This window comes from Aegilops tauschii, chromosome 5, assembly GCF_002575655.3.
Source record: "Aegilops tauschii subsp. strangulata cultivar AL8/78 chromosome 5, Aet v6.0, whole genome shotgun sequence".
In the NCBI taxonomy this organism is placed as follows: Eukaryota; Viridiplantae; Streptophyta; class Magnoliopsida; order Poales; family Poaceae; genus Aegilops; species Aegilops tauschii.
The window spans coordinates 230,438,067-230,445,230 of NC_053039.3; the positions used below are offsets into that span (position 1 = coordinate 230,438,067).

A 7,164-nucleotide genomic window follows, 5' to 3' on the forward strand; every position below is an offset into this window, starting at 1 on the left:
GAGCATGTATAAGCATGAACAAGCAAGGTAAGATCTGTCAGAATATGGATATATTAAAGCAAACCACCCCAGGGCCAGTCAGATAAAAATTTAGTGGGAACAAAAATAAGAAAAAGGATACCCGAGTTGGAAACGGTTTCCTTAAGTCAATATCTTCATACTTGTTCCCTGAGCACCCAAATCTCGAGGACGAGATTTCTTTAAGGGGGTAAGGTTTGTAATAGCCAGATTTTTGGCCCTTTCTTTTTCTTTTGTTTTTCTGAGGTTTTTGCCTGAGATTTCCTTTTTCTGTGGCTATGTGGTCTGGAAGCTGAAGAAAATGCCCTCTTCTTTGTTTCCAGAGTGGCTTGCCATTCCCAAATCCTTCCCTAGACCCTGTCATTTTCATCCTAGCCCAAATCCCAATATTCTTTTGATTGGGAATATTCCTTTTCTATTAAAGGAATAACTCAAATTGCCCTAGGTTGTGAAGCAACCTTTATTTCCATCACTCCTAAAATTCCCAAATAATTCTCATAATTTTTTTGGGTCATATGTTTCTCAAATATGGCAAAATATTTCATTTGTCATGTTTATCATCATGCTCAAATAATTCATTTCCTATTCTGCCCTAAATGGCACATTGTGATGCAAGTGCTATTTTCCTTTTCCCAATTGACCTCAAACTCCTTGGACACCTTTTCCTGTCCATATCATTGCCACATGACAAAATGCAACCTCATTTGCCTAGTAATGATTTAATTATGATTTTCCAAAGTTTCTCTCCAGAAAGAAGCTTTGTGAAGGAGGTGCAAGCTAGGCATATTCAAATGAGTTGCCATTTTTCATGATCCCTCATATCATCATATCATATCTCTCCACCAAAGTAGAGCTCATGTCATGCCTCCATGTGAGCTCATCTTCAATTATTTGATTCTGTCCAAAATTTCAGTTTGTGAAGCAAGTATATTTTATGTTGCTCCATTACGGCTGCCAATTTTTCTAGGCCTTCTATTATCCATATAACCTACCTCCACCCATTTTGGGCATGGTTCAGAAAGCCATTATTCCTCTAGAATTTTTGCAAGTTTCTGTCGAGAGGAGATGTTTGTGAAGCAAGTACCAGTTTCGCTTGGCCAATTGGTATGAGACTTTTTGAGCATCTTCATAGGACCAAATGACTCTGTCTTGCCCAATTTGAGCCCAATTTGACACTCCATGTGAGTGCATCATCCTAATCTAGTTTCGTGACCAGTTATGTGGTTGTTAAGCAACTACATTAAATCTTGATCCTAATCCTCTCCAAGTTACCAGGGTGAAAGTCCTTCTTACCCTAAGCCTACCAGACAACTCCATTTCTTCCAAACTCCTTCCTGTTGATCAGCAGTTCTCATCCAAGTTTACTGCAGTAAACTTCAGAGGTTAATTACCATTCAACCGGAGCTCTTTTCACCGAACTAACACCTCAGTTGTAATCTCCCCTAGATGAACTACGCACTAGACAACGTTTGCAAGCCTTTGGCACTTTCTCCTCGCCAACTCACGCGGTCACCACCTCTCTGGCATGCCATGGCCGCGTCCAGGATGGATTCTTGCTCGGGCCCCTCTCCCTCTCGTCGTCTTCACGCTCTTGAGCATGTCTCACCGTTTTACCGCGTCGTCGCCGTCCTCTTGGAGCCACTTCCCCCTCCATCAGCTCTCGTCGCCGCGCGCCCACGGACGCACTGTGGCCGACCGAGCTTTAATGGCGCCGTGGCCGCTTCTCCTCTGCGCCCTCGGCCCCTCCTTCCCTGTACACCTCTGTAGCTCGTCCGCACTCCCCCTCGTCGTGTTCCCACGCCCTCCCGTGATCGCTGGCCGTCGCCAGAACGTTGGCCGGATCCCCGCGGCGACACCCGAGCCACGGCCACGCGTCAGCAGCCTCCCCTCATCGCCCCGTTTATATATAGGCCTTCCCCGAGCCATTCAACCTCACCAGCCTCCTCACCGATCTCCTCTACGCCGCCCCGACCACCAAACCGAGCTCGAGGAGCTCCCGTTCCACTCCTCTGTCAGCCATTGCCGCCATCGGGCCTCGCTCAAATTCGAGCTGGGCAGAGCCCCTCCCCTCCTCTTTTCCACTCCAGAACTCCTCCTCCACTCCCGCAAGACCACACTGGCCCTCAGCTCGTCGCCGGAGTGCCCGTGGGGCCGTGCCCGACACCAACCAGAGACGACGTCCGCCCCGTCTTCGGCCGTCGCCTCGCAGTCCCTCCTTGGCGTCCCCAACCGGTCCATGTGGGTGCGGGCCTCGCCCTGGTCCTGCCGTTGCCCTCCCCTTAGCCGGAGGTGGCCGGAGCCGCGAGGCCAGCGCCGGCGCCCCTCCCTCTATTCTACGCCCGCGTCGGGGGGAAGAAGAGGAGGAGCGGGAGGAGAGAGTTGACCGAGCCCGTGGACCCCGCGGCCCCACCAGTCAGTGACCCGGGGGGTTGAACCCGCTGACACTGATGTGACAAGTGGAGACGTATTCTGTCGTGTGCGTTTTCATCTGCAGAAAGCGTATCCCGTGAAGTGCGCTTCCTCTTTGGGTAAGCGTATTCCGTTTGTTCTTCGGGCGCAAATGCGCTTTCCTCTCTGGAAAGCGTTATTTGCCGAAATCTGCTTCTGCCTTATCCACTCAGGGGCTTGTTTGTGATGATATTTTTGCAGATTAGTCCCTGAACTTCCTCACCTCACAACTTTTTACTCATAACTCCAAATGAGGTGAATCCAAAGCCCACATTTTTGTTTCGTCGAGCCCATTCTGTTGGACACACTTCCACCATGTGTTAATATTCTGGAAATGACCTTTTTGCCCTTGCACGTAAACAGCCCCTCCGGGAGAGAACTGTTTCCGGCAAATCTTTTCGCAGCTTCACCGCACTTCTTCCCCGTGCCTTCTTCATCCCCAGGCAAGCCACAATACCCACTTGCATGATAGTCATGCAGTAGCCATGGTTTTCAACTTGAATATTTATTAAATGATGGCTTGTTTAAAACATGATTATCGTTGTTTCGGTAATGCTTCTGGGTTAGTGCTTACTTGCTTGCTATGTTGTTATGCACCTGGTTAGCATGCCCTACTGGTTGCTAGTATTACTTTCATATTGCCATGCTTGATATAGTACATGTTGGGTTGGTCATGTTCTTCGGTGCATGACTAACGTCGGTTATCGAGTACTGTTAATATGTGTTGTTCCTTTGCTGTTAGTTGGTTAAGTCTTACTCGGTAATGTTATTGATGAGTTCTTGCATGGTATTTATGGTTGATGCTAGTGGTCATGTTATACTATGAGTAGTGTTGCACTTGTAATATTTATGCTCGTCATTATCCCATGTTCAGTTGGAGATTATTCATAGTTGATATGGTGGATAGTTATGTTGCATCCCGTGCTTATGTTGATATCATGCTCATGCTTTGTATATGCATCATGTTATTTTATCATGGCTCAGCATATTGCATTCAAGTTTAACCGGATTTAATTGAACTTGAACAACTGTTGGTTGAGTCATGGTGCCACCATATCGAAACTGACTGGGTCTATTGTCGTGCCTCTCACCGGTGCCTCCAACGAGGAAAGGTTATGGGCGCGCGCTACCCTGATCAGGTAGGTGGACATAACCGTGTGTGCCTGTTGTTGTTATTATGGATCCGGTCTCCGTGAGGGACGTTTTGGCCACGACGATGGTCGTTGTTTCTTTGGTAGACATGGGCCACCCAGGACTAGCCCAGTGGGGAGTGAGTCGGAGTGGCCGGGAGAGTGTCATGGTAGTAGATCGGTTTTGTCGGAACGCCGTTGGTCCACCCGAATGGGAATGCGAGGCCATGGTTTCCGTAGTGTGGGTACAGTGTACTAACCTCTGCATAGTGTATATTAAATCTATCGATAGCCACGCCCGCGGATAAGGGCCCAGTTCGTGTCGGTCACACCGTGAGTCAACAGTATTAATAATAACTTGATTAATAACAACCCCGGTTCGATGATGAGATAAGTTGGTTGTGATCACCGGAAAGATCACCGTTTGAGACCAAGTGTTGGTCATGGTTGTGATCTCCGGAATGATCACCGTGGTATCGATGATCACCGAGTTGTTGTATATTCGTGATGTTGTGCGAGAATCATGGGTAAAAATCAAGCTCCTTGTGGTCATTTAATGATTACTACGGTATTGTTTATACCAAGCTTGATTTGATCCTGAGATAATCGTGTGATGTCCGAGGTTGGTAAGTGATGCATGTGATGGTTACGTAGTAACCCGAGCAGAATAAATAGTGCATATAGTGTCATCATGTTGCATGCTAGTATCGTCAGATTCATATGTTCATGCCATGCTCATGTTGTTCTAGCTGTATCATGTTCATGTTGCTCATGTCATGTTGTTATGAGGATCTCATGTTAATTGCTGCTTAACCTGTAAATGCCATGCTGATGTTTGTCTTGAATGCTTCTGGTTATTGTGGGCTTGCAAGTACATTCAATGTACTGACCTGGCGTGTCATGCCAGCTTGCAGGTCGTGCCTGGATTGCTTGCTTGTTTGGTGTTGTTCCTGTGTTCGCGAGCTGGGATAAGCATTCCAGCCAGAGTCCCTGCGGAGTGGAGTTCACCACCGTCATCGTTGTTCCGCTGCCAGTAGTTTTTCCGCTGCTTCGAGTTGTTCTGCTGCTTGCATAGAGCAATTGAGGATGGCGTAGTGTCGCCGTGCCGATGTTATTCATTGTAATATTGGAGACCTTGTATTCATATTCCGTGTAATAATAGAAAGCCGGTTTGTTCTATGCTAAGCAGTGTCGTATTCCAGAAGACTTCTCCTCGATCTCTGGGCTGGAATACGGGGCGTTCCGGTTTCTCTGAGCCGGGGTGCCACAACATGAAGAAAGCAATAGCAATAAACTGAACGATCAATATGCTAAGCTAACGGATGGGTCTTGTCCATCACATCATTCTCCTAATGATGTGATCTATGTATTCACACATGTATTTAAGTTTTAGATCAATACAATTCTAGCATGAATAATAAACCTTTATCATGAATAAGGAAATATAAAATAACAACTTTATTATTGCCTCTAGGGCATATTTCCTTCAACTTCATGATAAATTTAAGTTCAGTTAATCAAATTACTAATGAAATCTCACTTAAATAAACATCCCTCAAGTTATCTAAGTGACACATGATCCAAATCAACTGACCCATGTCCGATCATCACGTGAGATGAGTTAGTCATCAATGGTGAACATCTCTATGTTGATCATATCTACTATATGACTCACATTCGACCTTTCGGTCTCCACTGTTCCGAGACCATGTCTGTACATGCTAGGCTCGTCAAGTTTAACCCAAATATTCCGCGTGTGTAAATCTAGCTTACACCTATTGTATGTGAATATAGAGTCTATCACACCCGATCATCACGAGGTGATTCGAAATGACGAACTTTGGCAACGGTGCATACTCGGGGAGAACACTTTTATCTTGAAATTTAGTGAAGGGATCATCTTATAATGCCACTGTCGTACTAAGCAAAATAAGATGCATAAAGGATAAACATCACATGCAATCAAAATATGTGACATTATATGTCCATCATCATCTTGTGCTTTTGATCTCCATCTCCGAAGCATTGTCATGATCTCCATCATCACCGGCTCGACACCTTGATCTCCATCGTTGCGTCGGGGTCGTCTCGCCAACTATTGCTTCTACAACTATTGCTAATGCATAGCAATAAAGTAAAGCAATTACATGGCATTTGCATTTCATACAATAATTAAGAGACAACCCTAAGGCTCCTACCAGTTGTCGATATTACAAAACATGATCATCTCATACAACAACGGATGTCACATTATGTCTTGACCATATCACATCACAACATGCCCTACAAAAACAAGTTAGACGTCCTCTACTTTGTTGTTACAAGTTTTACGTGGTTGCTACGGGCTTCTAGCAAGAACCGTTCTTAACTACGCAACAACCACAACGGTGATTATCAAGTTTGATGTTTTAACCTTCTTCAAGGACCGGCCGTAGTCAAATTCGATTCAACTAAAGTAGGAGAAACAGACACCCGCCAGCCACCTTTATGCAAAACAAGTTGCATGTCCGTCGGTGGAACCGGTCTCATGTGCGTGGACATGTATGGTTGGTCCGGGCCGCTTTATCCCACAATACCGCTGAATCAAAATAAGACGTTGGTGGTAAGCAGTATGACTATCACCGCCCACAACTATGTGTGTTCCACTCGTGCATATCATCTACGCATAGACCTGGCTCGGATGCCACTGTTGGGAAACGTTGCATGGAAAACAAAAAAATTCTACGCACACGCAAGATCTATCCATGGAGATGCATAGCAATGAAAGGGGAGAGTGTGTCTACGTACCCTCGTAGACCGTAAGCGGAAGCGTTTAGCAACGCGGTTGATGTAGTCGAGCTTCTTCGCGATCCAACCGATCAAGTACCGACCGTACGACACCTCCGCGTTCAGCACACGTTCAGCTTGGTGACATCCTCGCCGTCTTGATCCAGCAAGACGGGGCAAGTAGTAGATGAGTTTCGGCAGCATGATGGCGTGGTGATGGTGGTGATGCAACTATCTCCGCAGGGCTTCGCCGAGCACAACGAAAATATGACCGGGGATGAACTAGATGGAGAGGGGCGCCGCACACGGTTAGCGAATCGTGGTGTATGTTGCCCCTCTGCCTCCTCTCATATATATAGGTGGAGGGGGAGGGGAGGCAGCCCCTAGGGCGCCCCAAGTGGCCGGCGGCTGCCCTAGGGCGCCTGCCCTGGTCGAATCCCCCCTTCCATATTTGTGCGTGGGGGGAGGAAAGGGGGGCTGGCTGCCTTTCGGGCGCCTCCCCCTTCCTTCCCTCCCTCTTTTTGGTGCGTGGGCAAGGGGTGGAGGGGCGCACAGCCCCCTTGTGAGCTGGTGTGCTTCCCCCCTTTGGCCCATAAGGCCCACCGCTTGTCGGTGACCTCCCGGAACCCCTTCCGGCACTCCGATAAAATACCCGGTACTTCCGAAACCTTTCCGGTGACCAAATACTCTCGTCCTATATATCAATCTTTACCTCCGGACCATTTTGGAGCTCCTCGCCATGTCCATGATCTCATTTGGGACTCCGAACAACATTCGGTCATCTACTCACATAACTCATACA

General features: G+C 47.2%; 1 long non-coding RNA gene across 1 annotated transcript; it reads left to right on the forward strand.

Moving 5' to 3' along the window:
* Nucleotides 1-2,491: 2,491 nt before the first annotated feature.
* On the forward strand, nucleotides 2,492-4,775 carry LOC141022354 (uncharacterized). The gene is made up of 4 exons (XR_012183642.1): nucleotides 2,492-2,546; nucleotides 2,668-2,721; nucleotides 2,830-2,909; nucleotides 4,504-4,775. It is a non-coding gene; the product is annotated as an uncharacterized lncRNA (long non-coding RNA).
* Nucleotides 4,776-7,164: the final 2,389 nt, after the last annotated feature.